Below are 21054 nucleotides of genomic sequence, written 5' to 3'. Positions count from 1 at the left end.
TGATAACTAGTTTTATTTCCCTAAATTTTTGTTTCTTTATTTATATAATGGACTTGCTTGTAGGAACCAAGTGTCTTTCTTTTTTTCTTTTTTTTCTTTTTTGCTGGGTCCCAAAGTTTGTGAGGGCATGCCGGGTGAAGAGATGGAAAAAACCCAGCAAGAGTGCTTAGAGAGATTATTTTACTCATTAATTTTTTACTAAAATGTGTCTTCATAAATCTCCCTAGACAGATGTTTACTATTCTTATTTTAAAATAGTTTGATAATTTTCTCTAATTTTGCCCAAGCATTAGCTAGGTTAGGAAAGGGGACAGACAGGTCATTAGAGGCGAGAGCTGACTTTTCTAAGAGCTTTCTACTTGCCAAGCATTTAAAATATGCATTTAGGTCAACTGCTGTAAGAAAAGGTGACTTTGTTACCCAGGTAGTTCTAGTTGATCTTGATTTGGCCTGTTTAAAATTGGAGAATTTAATGCTTGGCCTCAATCTTCAGTGCCTTTGTGAGGGACAGTATAGTGTTAGGGAATGCACTGTCCTCTGTCCTCTTAGGCTCTGTTTGTTTTTAACATACATACAATTCCCCCATTTAAAGTGTACAATTAAATGGTTTTTAGCATATTCATCTAAATTTTACAGCATTCTATTACCCCAAAAAGAAACCCTGAACCCATTAGCAGTCACTCTTCCTATTCCCCCAATCTTCCTAGCCCCTGGCAACTACTAATGCACTTTCTATCTCTATAAATTTCCTATTTTGGACATTTCATATAAATGGAATCATCCTATATAATAAAAGGTTAATATGCAAATTGTCCGTTAGACCAGGAGTTCGACTGGGAGTTCGACCAGGGGATGGGGCCGGCCCACCAACTACTTGTGGTTCCCCCCCCCCCCCCCCCCCACCAACCCAAACCCTCACCGGCTGGCCTGACCCCACCTGTGCATGAATTTGTGCACCAGGCCTCTAGTACAGGGGTGGGCAAACTTTTTCTTAAATTGGACCGGAGGGCCAGAACAAAAGCATGGATGGAGTGTTTGTGTGAACTAATATAAATTCAAAGTAAACATCATTACATAAAAGGGTATGGTCTTTTTTTTCAATAGTTTTATTCATTTCAAACTGGCCGCATCCGGCCCGCGGGCTGTAGTTTGCCCACGGCTGCTCTAGTACAATATATGGTCTTTTGTGACTGGCTTCATTTACTTAGTGTAATATTGTCAAGATTCATCCATTTTGTAGCCTGTATTAGTACTTTACTTCTTTTTATCACCAGTAGTCCAATGTGTGACTATACCACAGGTTACCTATTGTTTATCACTTGATGGGTGTTTGGGTTTCCACTTGTTGTTTATTATGAGTAATACTGCTATGAACATCCATATACAAGTTTTCGTGTGGGCATATGTTTTTATATACTTAGGAGTAGAATTGCTGGGTGATATAATCCCATGTTTAACATTTTGAATAACTGGTCAACTTTTCCAAAATGGCCACACTATTCCCACCAGCAAGGCATCAGGGTTTCAATTTCTCCACATCCTCGCCAACACCTGTTATTACCTGCATTTTTATTAGCCACCCCAGTGGATGTGAAGTGGTATCTCATTATGGGTTTGATTTGCATTTCCCCCATGACTGATGATGTTAGCATCTTTTCATGTGCTTATTGTCCACTTGTGTAACTTCTTTGGAGAATCATATGTTCACACCCTGAGCCTATTTTTCAATTGGATTGTATGTTTATTGCTCAGTCGTTAGTTTTTTGTTTTTGTTTTTTTTAAATAGTTTCTGCTCTTATATTTAGGTCTATGATTCATTTTGTGTTAAATTTTGTGTATGGTGTAAGGAAGGGCCCAACTTCATTCCTTTGCATGTGAATTTCCAGTTGTTCCAGCACCGTTGCTGAAAAGGATGGGAGAAAATAGTTGCATATCAGATATCTGACAAGGGGCTGTGTACTCAGAAAAAAAATCATTTCAAAAATAAAACTTAAATATTATTATGTGAGTTAGAGGTGAAAAGAGAATAAGAAAGGAAAAGTCATCCCCAGTAAGTTAAAAATATATGTTTTGAATATTTTAAAGCAATGTGTGTATTGCGAGTGTATGTTTTAATAAGCCCAAGTACAGATTTAAAAATCAGCAATATAATAACCAATAAGTCCTATTCATGACTTATGTCATTTCTTATAAGCTTAGTTATTAATAAGAACTTACTGCACCTTAACTTTCTATAAACTACAAATTGGTGAGAGTTAATGAAATCAGCCACAGATGTTAAAAATCAAGGACAAGTTTATTTAGTCAACAGTCATCCAGTTAACAAACATTTATTTATGGAGTGCTTACGATGGGCAAGGCTTGGTCATGGTTGATGTCAAGGAAATGTAATTTCCTCAGGCCTTTTAAATGAACCAGTATTTGTAAACATGCCAGTGTGTTGTCTGAAGAATACTAGTCAATACTGTCATTATCACCTAGTAGCTGAGATGTGGGACTTGAGCCTGAAGAGTTTAATTCAAGGAGGTTGGGGATGAATATTATTAGAAAAGGTACAGGTAAAGAACTCTGGGCACAGTTACACTACATTACACCAAATTAAGCTGGGCTTACAGTTAAGTATCAGAAAAGAAGCAGCACATGCTAAATGTAGCTACCTGTCTTTTCAATTAGCGGCCTATACAATTATACACGAGAGTCTGTTTTTACCTAAGGGGTTACGTCTGATCAGTCTCCCTTCTCCTCGAAATGATGAAAGAATGCAAGCAAATCTTTCTACTATCGTGCAGGTGTCCTAAGCTTAAACCTAAGTGGTTTGATCATCTCTTTCCCTGTCTGCCTAAATCCCGAGGATGCTGGGGTTACTTTCCTTCCTCTAACTCAGCGGTTCTCAACCTGTGGATCGCGACCCCTTTGGGGGCCAAACGACCCTTTCACAGGGGTCGCCTAAATACATCCTGCATATCAGATATTTACATTACGATTCATAACAGTAGCAACATTACAGTTATGAAGTAGCAACGAAAATAACTTTATGGTTGGGTCACGACATGAGGAACTATTTAAAGGGCCAGAAGGTTGAGAACCACTGCAACTGAAGGTGATGGAATAGTCTGCATGCTTCTGGCTGTATTTTCTGCCTTTGGGGGCTGCGTTCAGTCTACCATCGAAAGATACTTGCATTTTCCAACCCCGCAGACCCCTAGGTAAACACTGTTAAATACAACCTCATGCTGGCTCTCTGAATATTCTTCTTAGTCGGCAGTGTGTCTTCTAGAGACAGAGTTACACCTCCCACTGAGAGCTTCCCAGAGTCAGAGCAGCTTCGTTCGGGTATGGATGCCTTCTGATGCGGCTGACTGTTGGCAGCTCTGATTCATAGCATTTCAGGTGACTCGACAGGTTTGGAACGACCCGTTCAGAGCCCGGAGCACATGGCTCCTCTGCCGGCAGTAGCATCTCCCCACCCCCAAACTTGGGCCAATTTCAGGGGCTCTTCGTGTGTGTGTGTGTGTGTGTGTGTGTGTGTGTTGCGAAGTGTGAAATGGGGGTAATTTTAACAGAAATTCCACAGAAGTAAAACATACTGTGTGTTACTGCTATCTATGTAGTTTGGCTTTATCAATGATTTGATAAATCTAATAATTAAGTTGCCTACAATATCTTTGAATTTTGGACTTTTTGCCCTACCTGGTTTGGCTCAGTGGATAGAGCGTCAGATTGTGGACTGAAGGGTCTTGGGTTTGATTCTGGTCAAGGGCACATGCCTGGGTTGTGGGCTTAATCCCCAATAGGGGGCGTGCAGGAGGCAGCTGATCAATGATTTTCTCTCATCACTGATGTTTCTATCTCTCTCTCCCTCTCTTTTCCTCTCTGAAATCAATGAAAGTATATTAAAAAAATTTTTTTGGACTTTTCCACATTTGGATAATCTGATATCCAATAGGAATTATATTTAATGTTATGTATAAGTTTTGAGACCTGTACAAACTTTATCATTCGGGGAAGAATGCTTGGTTAGCATGAGCTTATAATCGCACATAAACAGAACTGAGAAAAAGGTCCACATACAGGGGCTTATTTTGATAGAATGGACAACTGTCTCTGTTGACACTTTAGTTCTGATTGCCTTTTAGTGTTTTCAGTGGCCTCGTTCCTTACCCTGCCTACATCACAAACATAGATGTTCCAGCTGGCACGCCCGCCAGCCTTCCTGTTCATTGCCTTCAAGAGAACCACCACCCTGGCCAGGTTGCTCAGTTGGTTGGCACGTCATCCCATTCACCAAAAGGTGGTGGGTTCAATTCCTGGTCAGGATACATACCCAGGTTTCAGGTTTGATCCCAGGGGAGGCAACTGATCATGTTTTTCTCTTACATCGATGCTTCTCTCTCTCCCTCTCTCTCTCCTTCTTCTCTCCAAGATTAATTTTTTAAAAAGAGAGAACCACTAAAACTTCTTGGTATGGAAAATCTGGCTGAATTCATCCTCCATTTCCAGCTAAGTAGAGATGAAAGAAGAGTCTGTGAAATATAATACTTTCTGTGGTCCATGCTTTGTGAATGTAGAAAATCTTGTTGGATTTTATTACCCCCACACCACTCCCAAGAAAATGAAGGCATGATGAGGGTGCCAGGTACATACAATTGGGTAACATCCTTATCCATTTTGGAGAATACATAAATTTAAGACACATGAAGAGATATTCCTTCCATTTTATTTTGGGTTGATGCTGCTTATTTCTGTTTGAAATCTAAGCAGAAAGCAGGAATTGGGGTCATAAGAGCATGAATTTAAAGGAGCAGGGACATGTGCTTTAAGATGCTTCTTGATATCACTTTGTATTTCTGTGCTGATTAGAGAGTAAGAACTTTTTTTTACCATATATAATAGAATACAAGCTCCATACATAAGCAAGATCTTCTATAAACAGGTTTTTGACCAACATAAATATATATACGGAATAGTATATTTTGTCTACTAAAAGTATACTATTCAGTGTACAAATAATATAACTTTATTAATTTAATTTGCACACATTTAAATTTTAAATGCAACATTAATTTTGGATATTCTTTTTCCCACGTATATAGTTTGTGAAGTAAATTTATTCACACTCAGAGCCACATTTTACCTCATCTAAGTCTGTATTTCAGGGCTTATCACCTTCATTTCTGTCATGAGTGATGGCAATGTGATGTCCATGTGTTAGTGCTGTCACTGGGGCTTTTATCCACAGCCAAAGGGGCCCATTCACATAACCCCAGCACAATTTTCCAGCTCCTTCACCCTGTAATTGAGAAGATCTCATAGTTATATATGCACTTAGTAGGTGCCCAACGCTCAAAGATGCTCCACGTGTATTCATTCCTGCACTCCTCCAAGCCTTGTGAGAAAGACACCTCTAGTTCCTTGTACTGAGGGGGCTGAGGTCCAGAGAGGTCAAGTATCTTGCTCAAAGTCACACGGCCCACAAAAGGCAGAGCCAGGACTCAAACTCGGCTGTAACGGACCGGAGTTCATGCGTTTAACCACCAGGCTGCTCTGCTGCAAGGAAGTCCAGCATTTAACCGTGAGGTCATTTCCCCCACGAGTAACTGTTAGATTCACCAGTGAATTCCTTTACCCTCTTTATTTTAAATGAATTCTGACCTCTGTTTAGAAGCATCTAAAATTGACATTGATTGAGTCTGAGATAATTGTGTCTTCTCCAAATAGTGCTTTGTCGCCCAAATTAAAGCAGTTGAAAGAGTGGTTCATAACATAATTATATAGACGGAAATATAAGACAACGTCCTCTTTTATGAGGAGAATTTTAGATGAAAAAATGTATTTGGTATGTTTCTGTGTATTACCCTGCCAGCCAAGTCAGCTGGTGAAGCTTGGGGCAGTAGCTGTATTCTTTCTGGAACAGCTTGTTACTAGGTACTGTGCTAGGCTGCGTACACACATTTCCCAGCTTTAGTCTCTCTACAACCCTGTGAGGCAGAGCGCATTATCCCATTTTGTGGATGAATACACTGAGGCTCAGAGGGTATGAGAAATTGCCCAGCACAGTACAGAGATTGGGCAGTGGAGTGAGATTTCAACCCTGTCCAACCAACTCAAGCCTGTGGCTGTGGGTGACCCGGGGTGGCCTCCGGGCACAGGGCACTGGGCATAGAAGCCCTGACTTGGCACATGTGGGCCCTGCACTGCCCAGCCAGTGGGCTCCCACCGCCCTTCCAGCTTCCTCTTCTTTCCCTGCTTTCTCCCTTGCTGAGCCAGCAGGGCCTTTGGCTGCAAACCACAGAAATTCCTGTAGCTCCTTTAAGCAGAGCGGGACGTGTTAAAGGATGTTAGGTGGTTCACAGACTTTCTGGGAAGGACCAGGCATCAGACTCGCATGTTGTGGAGCCGGGAGAAGAGCCAAACCACACGGTGGGACTGTTCTAGCGGAAAACCACGTTCCTCGGCTCGCTGCTCAGGCCGGGACTTGAAGGGGAATCCGCCGAACTGTGCCTCCCTCCACCGTGAGCACCACCAGCTGGGGCTCAGCGGGCGAGCCCTGCCCAGTTCAGCGTCCAGATCTGGTCGGTGAAAACAAGCTGCCCTGTCTGCTCTCCGGATGCGAGGGAGATGAGAAATGTATGTTTTTCTGATTTTCCACTCACTGGGAGTTGATGCATCAATGCACAGTGTCCACCGCACTTAACTCACCCAGTTCTAGCCCAACCCTGGCTGCACTGCATCAGACTGACGAGTGACAGTCCCAAATTCCTCTTAGCGCTGGGACTTGTTCCCCTTGCTCTGCTGCTCCGACTGTGGCTGGTACAACCCACAGGAGGCCACACTGCGCGTCCTCCAGAAAAACTACTCACCTCCCAAACGGAAGCGCTCCGTGGAGGCGTCCATCTAGCATGGCGGTACTTTCCCAACTCATGTTTTACAGCGGAAGCCTTTCCTCTGGGGTCGGGGTGCTCATTGGAGATCATCTGGTGGTGGGGTGCTCAGGCACGAGCTGAAGCTCCATCCCCAACCTCCATCCCCGGAGCCTCTCGGCTTTGTGTGCTGGGTCCTTCATCCTGAGCACCATGATAACATGAGAAAAGGGTGGCATCGTCCTTCTTGATAAGAAACGCACTGTTCTGCTCTCCTTAAAGACATATGACTATGAGTGATGTGCAGAGACTTGCCTCATATTTTATATTTCATTACAATAAGCTTAATGACAGTCCATTCCCTCCTGGTCAAACAGCTGTAGTCCAAATATAAGAGTTTCTTGACGACAACTCAATAAAAATAATTTTAAATTAAAAGAAAAAGAAATACATTGTGTATTTCTTCTAGGCTTCAGGTGTCCACCTGAGAAAAGCATCACTTGGAGGCCCAAGTTCTGACAGTAATAGAGACTCGGAAATGTGTTGATTGGCGGAATAGTGTAGACGTGAAAGGAACAGGAACCCAGGAAGTTCTGATGGTCTGCTTCCCCGCTGGGCGACCTCAGACAAATGCAATCCATGTCTCTGACTACTTACCTAGTCCGCAAGATTGGGAAACACACAAACGCTAAGACCCTAAGAGTAATTGTAACAGGTGAAGGTTCAGATGCTGGACATAGCGTCTAGCACACTGTTTTCCAGTTTTAAGAAGCCACAATCCCACTGTGTGGGGCCATTCCCTCCAGGGCTCTCGCTGCCCACATGGGTTTCTGTCAGTCTTCGTTTGCGTCATCAGGTGAATAAGCAGTTCAAAGTTTAAGTCAAGCTGGCTGGGGAAAGGAAACCAAATGGGCGTCTTGAACTCCCTCCTTCCCGTGTCTAGGATTCGAGGGAAAGTCAGCAGGAAGGATCTTGGTTTCCGTTTTCCTGGTCATCTTGAAGTCCTGATTTGGCCAGGGACTTGCACCCTATGTATTCATTTCCCTTCAAAGCTCATTTGGCAGCAACAAGAAGAGGAGTCATTTGCATTTTAATTGGGTCACTCTCCTTCCCCCTCTCCCTCTTCACAATATTGTGAAGACTGGGCACCTGCCCTCCTGTTGCCTGCACTCTAGTTGGGCAAACATCTCTCAGTTGACATCGCCAGGTTTTCTTAGATTGCAGCTGTCCAGTCTCCCTCCCCCCCCCCTAGAAAAGCTGATCCTGGGCACAGGTGGCCCACAGTACTCTCTCGCTACTGCTGAGAGCTGGTGCCAGATGTCACTCCCTGCATCTTGGTGACACACACATCAATGTTCGTAAGTCTTCAGTGGGGCCAACCCAGCCCCAGAAGGCCTTGATGAGCTTCTCCAAGGCCACGTGATCCCAGAACTGAAAAGCGAGGAGAATTCTCCGTTCCAGTGGCACATGCCCATGCAGCTCCAAAACGTGAAACCCTTGGAGTTTTGTAAATTAAACTCACTAGTGAAAAGACTGGTGCAGGCAGTGCCATTCCCAGAGACTCATGCTAAAGATTCTGTTCTTAACACAGGGATCACATTTTGAAACAAATTTTTCTGAGAGGACGGGACACGTCTGAGGGGACAACTTTGACATTTTCGGAGGACAGATGTGAGGGTAACCCAATGCAGTCTGGTGTCCTGGCCGATGCCCTTTTCTTCAGTGAAGAAACTGAGGCAACAGTTCAGTGACAAAGGCTGACTTTATTCCAGCTAGAAACTCAGTTGAAATCGAGGCGGCGCTCTGTGTACATAACACGGAATTGACATAGGAAGCAGGGAGGCAAACCTGAGCTCAGTAATTCTGACATGTGCATGTAAGGGAAGTGGGCTCGGCATGAAACATTCACGGTCAGCCTGGCGGGGATGAGCATATGCAGAAGCTGAGTTCAGCAAAATGTAGGACACAGAGAAATACTTCAGTGGTGAAAACATGCCTAGTCGTCATTGGGGGAGAGGCAAAGTTTCAGATATACAGGGTGGGGCAAAAGTAGGTTTACAGGTTTGTATGGAAAATAATACAATAATTGATAATATAAGAATACACTTTCGCATGCTCACAACTGTAAACCTACTTTTGCCCCACGCTATACATTTTTATTTCTTTTAAAAGGCCTAGGAGGGGCTTCACTGGATATCTTTACTTTCTCAACCCCTCCCCCCTCACCCTCCTCCCCCCCAAAAAGAGAAAAAAAACAACTCATGGATGAGGACAACAGTGTGGTGATTGCCCGGGGTGGATGAGGGCATTGACTCTGGGGGTGGTGAACATACAATACAGTGTACAGGCAATGCGTTGTGGAATTGTGCACCTGAAACCTGTAGAATTGTGTTAAACAGTGTCAACCCAATAAATTTAACGAAGGTGTGGAAGCCATGGTGGATGTTTCCAGAACTGTGCACTAATGCAAAGACATATTGGGAAGACTGGGCACCTGCCCTCCTGTTGCCTGCACTCTAGTTGGGCAAACATCTCTCAGTTGACGTTGCCAGGTTTTCTTAGATTGCAGCTGTCCAGTCCTCCCTAGAAAAGCTGATCCTGGGCACAGGTGGCCCTTTCTAGATCAGTTTCAACCTTGTGGCCTTCCCTACATTTCATCTGTACTCCTGTTAACGAGCCACAGACCTTCTGTGCCCGGGGTCTCCCACAGCCTGCGGCTTGTCCTCCCAGTGCTTAGCCAGAGAACCATCTTTGTCTGAGTCTTATCCCCAGGCATTCCGGCTCAGAGGCAGGCAAACTCTCCAGACAACTCCTGGGGGGAGAGAAGGGCATCTCGGGTTTGACTGGCAGCACCCTGCAGGCCCCTGAGCACACACTGCAGGCCCCTGAGCACACCATCTCATCTGTGTACAGGGTTGAGCGTGTCATGCCTGGCGCTGAGGATGTGAGGGGAAGGGAGCTGTGATTGGCCTGTGTGCTCGTGCATATGTTAATTCGGTTTTTTTGTTTCATCACTTACCCTGGGTAGAAACAAACATTATTCTTCTCAGACATGTTTTTGAAAAGCAGCTGAAAGGGCCAGCAGTCTGCAGACAGGCTAGTGAGTGCTTGGCCTCTCCCTGGGCACAGTCCTGTTTCCACAGTCAGCAGGGATTTTCCTTTTTCACTGGACACCTTCAGACCAGTCCTTTGTTCAGGGACTCTTTCTACAGAGCCTATTGAGGAGACTGTATGGGAGGTGGATTGGAAGGGTTGCGGGTGTCTCCGTGGGCACGTGCAGGAGAGCCTCTCGGGAGAGGGCACAGGCCCCACATAGGCTCCTGTGGCTTACAGATGTTCATGAAACCCAACATTGCATCCTTGGAAGGCAAACGGCTTTTTTCATGCTGGAATTTATTTTTTCCAGATATTTTCTAGATGCAGAGCACTGTGTGTACAAAATAAAAAGCTCTTGTAATGGGTCCATCCCAAGAACAGGGCATGGGTGTCTGAGCTGGCGGCTGCTGCCTGGGGCAGGCACACCTCTCCGGGGTCCTTCAGAGCCAGTTGGCCATATCCGAGGGTCGGCTTCCCCGCTGGGGTTGTGGTTATGTGGGAAGGGAGGGGCCTCTGTGTGCCCTCAGCCAGGCATGGAGGCCTGACTTCTGCTCCCACTGGGTCCCTAAGTACCTCTGAGCCAGATGTAAGCGAGTCCACCTGTGCCTCAAACCCGGGTCTCCGGCCATCCCAGCCCAGCAAGCAGACCGTGTGAGCTGGGCGTGGCACCGCTGTGCCTTCTGATACCGTCTGATGTCCTCATTCACGGGCGCCTATTTTTAGCCTGGGCTTGCTCTGATTTGAGCACCACTTTTGCAAGGCTCTGACATGCATATGTTCGGTTGTTTCCTTCAAGGATCCCTGTTCGGAGGCCTTGTGCCCGGCTGTTCCTTGGTGAGAGCATTTCATTTGGCCAGAGAGGGAAAAACAAATTCAGATGCCTGGGAAGGGAGGGGGGCCCAGGAAGGATGGGGCCGTTTCCTTGAGTGTGAAATAGGATAGAGGTGTGGACCTCCTACCAATATCAGTCGGTCTTTACCGAGGCTCCTTGTGCTGATTGTCGTGATGGGTGGTACAGTCCGTGTCACTAGTTTATGAACTCGAGAGCCCTGTTGGCAAACATGGGAAAGAGGTGGCTGGCGTGGGAGGAAGAGGTTGATGAAGACAGGCAGGCACTGCCGCTTGAGCAAAGGTGGGGCACAGCAGCCTTTGGAAGGTTAGAGGAGACGCGTGGGGTGGCGAGGAAGAGGGGTCAGTCAGGTGCAGGGCTCAGTGACCACGGTCAGGAGTTTGTATTGGATCCAGAGAAACTCAAGAGTCGCAGGATTGGGTGGAGGATACTGTTAACCTGTGGTCAAGGAGAGCGAGGAAGGAAATCAAAATAGGGAACCTTTCCACTGGAGGATGTATAGAAGGAAAGAGACATTCTGGAAGACTTTGCCCAGAGCTCAGAGCAGAGGTGCCCATGGGGCTAAAGGGCGTGCCTCGGGGCAAGCAGGGGTGTTGAGCTGGGTAAAAGGTTCAGCTGCAAATGTTAGCCTCTGCGTGGACTGTGGAACCAGCAGTCGTGGGTGTACAGCCCTCCTGGGATCGAGAGGTTAAAGCAGAGAGAGAAGCATCTGGAATCACACGTGGACAACGCTAGGGGTGTTGCAGAAGTCTCCCCGAGGCGCATTCCAGGAGCCTCTCCCGCGGTGCCGGGACCGGGATAGCCTTTGTTTCACTAGCACAGCTCTGATGGCGCTGGTCCAGGCTTCTCCGCGGCCTTTGAGGGAAGCCATAGTCTTTACAAGCCCTGGTCTTGGTGAAGACAGCAGTTACCCTGAAGGATGACCGAGATGGTGTCCGTGGAACTCCGGGTGGCTGTTCCGAGTGGCTTCTCGGGAGAACCCTGGGCGGCCTGTGGTCCCCTTTCCTCCTCTTGTCAAGTGGCCACTGGCCTGAAGGGAGCTGGCAGCCCCTTTGGGGACCACACAGCGCTGACTCCGGGGTTTTTAACACTGCCCTTCATGAGCTCGCTGCTCTCCTTCCCACTTTCCGCTTTGGCACTTTCAGTTAAGCCTCGGACTAGGGAACCAAGACAGGCCATGTAGGATTCGGTTAGTGAGCTAAACAAGGCACAGAGCAGAGAGGAAACTTCAGTGAAGAAACAGAGGAGCAAATAGACTCTATAACCACCATCTATTGAATGCCCAGTGTGTGGCCAGCACAGGGACCATCTAAAACATGTCATCTCTCTATTTTAGCAAAAACTCTGTAAGTGACTAGTGCTTTTTCAGATGAGGACGCTGAAGCATAGAAATGTCTGTGAACTATTCATCTGGCTAGTAAACGGGGGACAGTGCGTTTAATCCATGGTTGTCTAATCAAAGTTCACTCTCTTTTTACAAAATATGCTGCCCCCCAAGAGGTTTCATCGAGGACCAGCTTAGACCCTCTGTGACAAATGGAAAGAACATATAGGAGTTGGGAGAAAAGAACCTAGGATTTGGGGCCGGACAGACCTGAGTATCTTCCCCTTCTGTGACTTAGGGAAGTTACTTAAACTAAGATTCCACACTCTGCCATCAACCTGCAGGGCTCCGGGAGGCCTCTTGCCCTCCGCGGGCGCTCTGAACTCTGTGCGTGAACGACACACAGTGGTTGTGGCTAAAGTAATTTTTGAAGCTTTTTTTTAATCCTTTAAAAATTAAAAATAATTTTTTTTAGATTACAGTTTACACTTAATATTATTTTGTATTAGTTTCAGGTGTGTAGCATAGTAGTTAAGATAAATCATATACTGTACAAAGTGTCCCCCTGGTATTTCCAGTACCCACCTGGCACCAAGCATAGTTGTTACAGTATTATTGACGATATTCCCTATGCTGCACTTTACATCCCCATGACTGCCGATCTGTGCTTCTCAATTCCTTCACCCTTTTACCCAGACCCCCAGTTCCCCACCCTTCTTGCAACTGTACCATCCTGATCGTGCCTGATCTGCTGATCTCAGAAATTTGTGAATCTTTTGAACCCAGTTTATTTTCGTATGGAGTCTGATATTATGTGTGCGACTTAGATGGTGAAAACCCTGCACAAACTTTTCTTCATAAGTTTTAAAAATCAAATTTGAATTGGTCAATGCTGGGAGGACCCCGTATTCTTAGTTGGTTGAGTAAAAACCGAGGAGACTTCACCCTCATGCCCACCCTCCTGCAAGGCCTAGAAGCCTCGTGCTGTGGCTGCTGGTCTTACTGCCAGGATTTGCATTGTTGCAGGCCAGCCAGGCACATTCCTGTGTCTTTTGTTTTTAAACTGTTTTAGATAAGTTTAAGACCTGGAAGTCACCATTGCCTGAGTCCCATGGGAAATCTCCTCCAGTTATTGAGAGAAATTCTTCTGGTGGGAAAAAAAAAATAGGGGAAACAAGTAACTGATTGTTTGGAGGCTTATAGAAAGAAATTTCCATACATGACCCAGCTTCCTCACCCATGCTTCTGAAAGCCAAGGTTTTGTAAGGCGCCTTCCTACCCCACAGAACCACACATGATTCCAAGAGAAGATTCTTCCTGGTAGAGATGAGAAACACCTTAGAAGTGCAGCGAGCCCACGTGTCATTGAGCAGAGTATGGTTTTTGATAGATTTCTTCCTCTAAGGGTTCACTCCACCCTTCCCCACCTGAATAAGAAAGGCTAATAATTTTTAATCAGATTGTAGACTTGGTAAGCTTGGTGGGTTTTTGTTGTTTTCAATTTTAAGAGGAACTATTCTGAGATCTGGAAATTGCAGCCTGGGCGCAGAAAACCTTGAAGACTCTGAGTGCCGCAGGGAATCCCATTGCCACTGTTACATGCACGAGCAAGCAGAAGGAAACAGGGAGGGAAGGAAGCGGTGAGTCACAGAAACTGCTTTGAGAAAACCGTATTTCCAGTTCACGCAAGTTTCACCAGCCCTTCTGAAACGCACTGCAGCGCAGCCCAGTGAGCGATGCGTGTGCACTCTGGTCAGGTGACCGAGCGGCATAGGGTGATCGGTCCCCTTGGTCACTTAAAACCTCGGCAAGGCCGAAACCGGTTTGGCTCAGTGGATAGAGCGTCAGCCTGCGGACTGAAAGGTCCCAGGTTCGATTCCGGCAAAGGGCCTGTACCTGGGTTGCGGGCACATCTCCCAGATGTGCAGGAGGCAGCTGATCGATGTTTCTCTCCCATCGATGTTTCTAACTATCTATCTCTCTCCCTTCCTCTCTGTAAAAAAAAAAAAAAATCAATAAAATATATTAAAAAAAAAAAAAAAAAAAAAAAAACCTCGGCAAGAGTTGAAATTCAAGCTTATTCTCCTGCTGCTTGGAACCACACCCGGAGCTCTGCCTCCTGCTTCTGATGTGTGTCTCTACAATCTACGCACGTCACACATGAGAGTCGTGGTGGGGTCGTTAAGCATCCATATCACCATAAGTTCCTGAAAACCAAGTGAATGGCAACACTTTCATTATCTGACAGTGTCACTGTAGAAAGGGTTGGCAATCCCAGCCCTGGCCCATTGTTTTTGTTTCCTTGTGTGACGTCTTAGTGGACCTGATGGTGGCCTGAGTCACGCTTGTCCAGTTCATGTCCTTCCCAGAATGTCTGCTAATAAGCCTGTCATTTGGCATGTTCTGCATACTGTGGCGGTGCCAAGTCAGGTGCATCGGCCTATATGCCATTGTCTCGAGGTGCAGTGACCGTGAGGAGTTGCCCGCTTTTCTTTTATCCACCAGGGAAGGGGAAATGTGGAATTGTGGGACATGTCAAAACCTAGAGGCAGCCTTTAAGGCTCTAAAGACCCACTTCCCCTGGAAAGTTGCTTCTGATTACCAGCCCATGGTGACACCTCCCCATGGAAATCCTGGAGCCCTGACTGCTTTTATCCATTGCTTCCCATTTAGCACGTTGCCCTGCAAAGGTGGGAATCTTTCATGTGGACAGGGTCCCACTTGTCCCCTGAGTTTGCACAGCACCTGTGCTTAGAGGAGACACTCACTAATTACTTGTCTGTGTCTGGTCTTAAAAGATGGCCAACGTCTTGACACCAACAAGACCATGTACTGAAGCTTTGGGGAACGGTCTGCAGGGATGTTCACAAAAATTGATTCCTAGAGAGCCCGGGGCCCTGAGAGGCATTCGAGAGAGGTCTCAAGCTGCATATGGCTGGTGACATTGGCTAAGGAAACCATTTGTTCCCTCTGCCCAGATGAGTGTGAGTTACCACTGACACTCAGGGCCCGATCGGCAGGGTTGCTCAGCTCTGTGGCAGGATCCCCGAGAGTGAGTTCAAGTTGTAATGGGGTTGGAGAAAGAAACTACTTCTAATTCAAAGGGTTGATTGGACTGACAAGCCAGGCTAAAAGGTGGGGGCTCGGCACTTAACTCATGACTAAGACGGCTGCTGGTAGGTCTGTGGTTTGTCCCCGGCTGGGGGCCAAGGACGCCAGTGCCTTGAAGTCTGGGCGTGTTCGGTTCAGCTTTCTGTGCGGAGCCTGTGAGAGAGGCACTTGGTGGTGAAACTCAAAGTTTTTCTGTTCCTCTGAACTTAGATTTTCCTTGCCCCAAAGTGATTGGTCCTTTTCTCCATCTGTGACCAGGAGAAACATGCTCATCTTATTGAATGGATTAATCCAGTCCTCATTAATGGGCCTTGACAAGCTGGCTGAAGTGACCAATGGCCCTAAGAGACACATGTCCCTGCCCGGGACCCAGCCCCTGGGGCTCACCCATGTGCACTTCCTATTCAGTGACAGGTACTCTCTGACCTGGTGTGACTCTCATCGCCTCCGCCATCATTACCCAGGATGGCACTTCCTGAAGCAAAATGGCCAAGTTCAAGGTGCCCACCTTCATGTAGATATGGAGACAGGCTATGTAGATGTAAATAGTAAGGAGAGAAGGGTCCCATCCTGATGGATGGGCTGAGTTAGGAGAGCTGGCACTTCCCTACACACAAATGGAAATTCTTTTAAAAATATATTTCTGTTGATTTCAGAGAGAGAGAAGGGGGAGAGAGAGATAGAAACATCAATGATGAGAGAGAATCATGGATCTACTTCCTCCTGCACATCCCCTACTGGAGATTATGAGCCCACAACACGGGCATGTGCCCTCACCAGGAATTGAACAGTGACCTCTTGGTTCATAGGTTGACGCTCAACCACTGAGTCACACCGGCTGGGCACAGATGGAAATTTAAACCAAAAATTGAAGGTGGATAAGACCGATGGCCAAGGAGAATGTCTAGCAGTGCTCCAAAAAGTCTTCCCCAAATCACTTGTTTCCCATAAATAAGCTATCTTATAAAAAGGCAGGGGTGCGAACTGCTTATAAAGTAAGATGTGGACACACCGGTCACAGGAAGGACTAGCATGCAACACTTGGCAAACGTATTTGACCTTGAGTTCTCCTTCCATAAGTATGTCCTCAAACTGGTAATTTGCAGAGGGCATTTTTGGAAAAACTAGAGTAGGGTCATTAGAAGGATTACAAAGAAAGAACATTTGGGGAATGAAAGTTTAAATGGACATTGAAACTGTATCAAGGACCTGAGACAAGGAAGTTTTTTCCTGTCTTTCCATTTATTTAATAGAACTTAGGAGTGGGCAGGGCTCTGGAGGGAAATACAAGAGGGAACTTTTCTGTAAATATTGATCCAACACTTCCACCCTGCACAAGAGCCTCATGGAAGCTGCAAACCCAGCCCCTGGCTGCATGATTCAGCTCAGGGTGTTTGGAATTTTGGCTCTGAATGCTTTAGGAAGGGCATGTCTGCTCCAGTCCTCAGTACCACCCTTTGCTTTTGCCTAACCTGCTTCTCACATTCATTTAATTTTCTGCATCCTGACAACATTTATGTTTGCAGCCCCCGGCATGGGGAGCCATTGTGGTAATAATAAATACAGCATAAGCAAGCTCTCTAAGAACCTATATGGCTTGTTCTTTTTTTTGCAAGGGGCTATCTTGAGCATTGTTAGCAGCATCTGGCCTCTACCCACTATGCTAGGAGCAAGCCCTTTCTCTCCCCACAGGGGTAAAATCTTCCCCAGTTGAGAAACACTGGTTTATGTGGAAGCATAGGTACAACATGAAAAAGAGCAGTAATCAGTGTGTTTCGTGATAAGGGCATTGGGGCTGGATCAGCAATGGTCTCGGGTACCAGACAACGAGCTTTATCCTTTGGGCAATAAGAAGTTATTAGAACATTTCAAGCAGTTGTTATGTCTTTGCTATCAGATATCAACGTGTGCAGAATGGATTGGAGTGAACAACTGAGGAAGAGAGACTAGTTTGGATCCAAGGCCCACGAGTGTGACAGAGTACAGGAAAGGGGACGGGTGAAAGATTTAAGGAGTAGAGTTGACAGGACCTAACCACCGAATGTGAAGGGAAGAGAGGAGTCGGGTGACTCATTTGTGCTTGAGTGACTGGGAATTGACATTAATTAAAAGGGGAAATATAGGAGGGGCCACCGGCTTGAGAGAGAGCCTGATGGGTTTATTTTAGGGCATGCTGAGTTCAGATGCCGGTAGGAAGCCAGCTGGGGCAGGGCAGGAGGCGGGCCGAGGTTGGGCTGAAGCTCTGAAGAGATGGAGATGGAGGAGTTGGCAGCTCTTTCTTGGTGGTGGTTGCTGTGGATGCAGAGGGGAAAGCCAGGACGGGGAGAGAGAGATGCTCGTGCCCCTCCAGGTCTCACCTGGCCAGCCAGGAGGAAGGAGGGAAGTCAAGGATGGAGGCTGAGAGAGCTAGCCGTACGGTCTAATTGGACAGATTCAACAGCTAAGAAACAGCTCTGTGCACATATGAGGACCAAAAAGGCATGCTGGCATCAGTCTGTGCTGCTGATTTGCATGAGGTGAGGGACGTGTGAGCTCTAAGGGAGCTTTACAGAGGAACAAGCAGGCAGCCGCTGCATCGAGCTTTCTGCAGGTGTGTGTGAGCCCTCCTGTTGATCGGGAGTCAGAAGGGAGCCGGTTCTCTGAGTTTGCAGGCCAGGCTTTCCCAGCGTGCACGGGCTGCAGGGGTTCCCACCGCCATCGACATCATCATCTCCCATCACAGCACATGGAAACAAACCGAGCACCTTGTTTGCTTTCGTAACTTCTGGGAGTTATTTTTGACCAGGAGATGGGAAAAGAGAGAAGGGAACTTTCATGCTTCCTGTCCTCAAGTCGTTTGTGAACTTTACCTTACGGCAAGAGGTCATCTGCACTTTGCCTCTTTAATTAGTACGAAGCGTGAGAGCCGCAGAAGTGGCCAAAGGGAAACAAAATCCAGACGGCATTGGCTTTTTGAAATATATGTATGTACACATAAAATGTAAAAATTACCGCTTTAACCATTTTTAAAAATTATTTTGAGTATTATTATTATTATTACTATTTTAATTGATTTCAGAGAGGAAGGGAGAGGGAGAGAGAGATAGAAACATCAATGATGAGAGAATCATTGATTGGCTGCCTCTTGCACGCCCCCTACTGGGGATCCAGCCCACAACCCGGGCATGTGCCCGTGCCTGGAATCGAACCTGGGACCCTGCAGTCCGTAGGCCGCACTCTATCCACTGAGCCAAACCAGCCAGGGCCCACTTTAACCATTTTTAAGTATAGAATTCTGTAGCATTAAATCTGCTGACATTGTTGTGCATCCATCACCCCAATCCATCCTCAGGACATTTCTCATCTTGCAAAACTGAAGCTCTGTACCCATTAAACAAGAACTACCCATTCTCCCCTCTCCCAGCCCCTGGCAACCACCATTCGATATCTATCTCTGTGAATCTGACAGTTCTAGGTGCCTCCCATAAGTGGAATCATGCAGTATTTATCTTTGTGTGATCGGTTTCTTTCCCTTAACACAATGTCTTCAAGGTTCATTTCTCTTTTACGTGTGTAGAATTTTCTAACCTTTTAAGGCTGAATAATATTTCAGTGTGTATATATATATATATAGATCACATTTTGTTTATCTACCCATCAGTTCATGGGCAATTTAGGTTGCTTCTACCTTTGGGCCATCGCTGCTATAAATACCCGTTCATGCCCCCATTTTCCGTTCTTTGGGTGTGGACCCAGAGGTGCCCACTGGCTTCTGTGGCATTGCTGATCCCTCTCTCTGTTGGGGATTGCTGGAGCCGCTCGCCATCTCCCCAGCCTTCTGATGCTGCCTTTGTTTGTTGCTCCTCTGCTTTGGCTCATGGGAGAGTCTCAGGTGTGCCCCTAGGCCGGGCTTCCTGACCACCCGGAGAGCCGTTACTGATCCCCTGCCTGTGGTTTTACATCTTGTCCACCCAATGCCGTCCTGGAGTTGGCACCAGGAAGATCTAACTTCAGTTCTAATCTCAGTACTTCCACTCATGTGCCAACCTTGGCAAGTTTTCTCACTTCTCTCTGGGCCTCTGTTTCCACATCCCCACAGTGACAAGGTTGAACTAAGCAATCTGTCGGGTCCCTGCCAGATTACAGAGGGGGAGGTACAGTGGCCTCCCAAACCCAGGAACCAAGGTGGGTGAGAGGAAAGCAGAGCTCCAGACTCCGAACTTGGGTGCTTTGACCAATGGCTTGCATACTTGCTGCCTTCTGATACACGCTGCATGGCTAGTTTTATAAGTAAATGGAGCCGTAATATCCCTTAAAGAAAAACGATGTGATCTATATTATCCACCCTTTGTTGAGAGAATGGGACAAAGAGAGGTGGAATAACAGGTTTCACCACCATAGATTTTTGGCAGATGTCACAAACTGACAACTGGAGAAAACACTCTATAGGCAAATTTTACTTCTGATGAAGACTAGCTTGGTCATGGGCCAAGAAAAGTTTTAACCCCCTTCTTCCCTTATTTCTTTAAAAAAAATGTAAAGGACAGAGTTCTTCCTTCTCCTTAGCTTACACTCAGAGCAAGACCCTCTCCTAAACCAGGAGCCTACGTCCCAGGAGGTCACCCGCGTGATCACGTTCAGACCCCTGGATGGCAGAGGAAGACTTGGACTGGCCTCTGGTTGCTGGGCTGGGTTGGAGACCGGGCACTAATCCTCCCGTCGGTTCTTTCTCTGCCCACCATTGAAACACCGTGTACCTAGCGGGGATTTGGCTTTTTTCCCTTCCCTCATTTGTTAAACTGGCCAATGGGAAACTGTAAAGAAAAAAACTTGCCTGTTTTTGTTGTCCTTTTCCCTAAGGATGTGGTGTTGGGAGGTTAGAGTGACTAGAATCCACTTGGAGCCTGTGTGGAAATATATATCATGTTTTTTTAAATGTATGAAAAATTAAAAAACAAATTTGAAGGCTGAAGAACTTCCCGTGGTGATTGGGACCAGCTTATGACAGTATGGGGAACAGAAGGAGGAAACCCATATGTGATGAAACTCTAAAAGAAATGAATAGATTAGAAATGACAAGGATTAATCATAAAACCTAACAGTCCTCCTCGGTTTTGGGGAGCATGGCCTTAGACCGACGGCTCCTCTTTTGTTCCTGGTGATTGTAGCTGCTCAGGGACTGTCAGTACGTTAATGACAATATGTTTTTCTCATTTAAATAGTTTCTGTAAATTTTCACATCTACCATGAAGGCCTTGGAGTTTGGGAGACTGTCTCTGGTTGATGGATCATGAAAGACCCCTTTGGCTCCAGCTGCAAAATAAGATGAGTTTTACACATAGTGGAAGTCACGATGCATGTGTGTGTTGGTTTGGAGGAGGCTATTTTTAAAAATTCTGTTTCCTGACAAAATTGTAGAGAGTAAAAATCAAATCATCTTTTTGTTGCTGACATTCTAACAGGAGTAAGTGTTCTCAAGGGCTGACTGGTCTTCTGTGTTTGCTAGTAGTGGTCTGGGGTGCAAGATGGGAATGTGGTAGATGTGTTGGAGTCATCATGATAAGTAGCCCTTATATACCAATGAGCTTCTCTTTAAAATTATTTAAAGTCTCAATTTTGATTCCCATTTGAATGCAATAAAAAAAACCTGGCACTTTAACCCTTTGCGGTCCAATGTTATTTTTGGAATTCAAACAGTCTGGTCCAAATCAATTGACGGGATTGAATGTTGAACTTTTTAATGTTCTTATTGCTCGACGTTGGACCTGCTCCTAGTGCCTGGTCTGTCGAGTCAGCCTCGAGGTTGGACCGAAAAAGGTTAATACGTGCAAAAT

At 46.1% G+C, this 21054-nt stretch overlaps 1 protein-coding gene across 7 annotated transcripts in view; it reads left to right on the top strand.

The window, feature by feature from the left end:
- Nucleotides 1–21054, top strand: part of PDZD2 (PDZ domain containing 2) — a 327541-nt gene that overhangs the window by 190673 nt on the left and 115814 nt on the right. The window lies entirely within an intron of this gene.

The sequence above is a fragment of the Myotis daubentonii genome, chromosome 4, assembly GCF_963259705.1.
Source record: "Myotis daubentonii chromosome 4, mMyoDau2.1, whole genome shotgun sequence".
NCBI lineage: Eukaryota > Metazoa > Chordata > Mammalia > Chiroptera > Vespertilionidae > Myotis > Myotis daubentonii.
The sequence above is the reverse complement of the archived record's forward strand: the minus strand, read 5'-3'. Positions and strand labels throughout refer to the sequence as shown.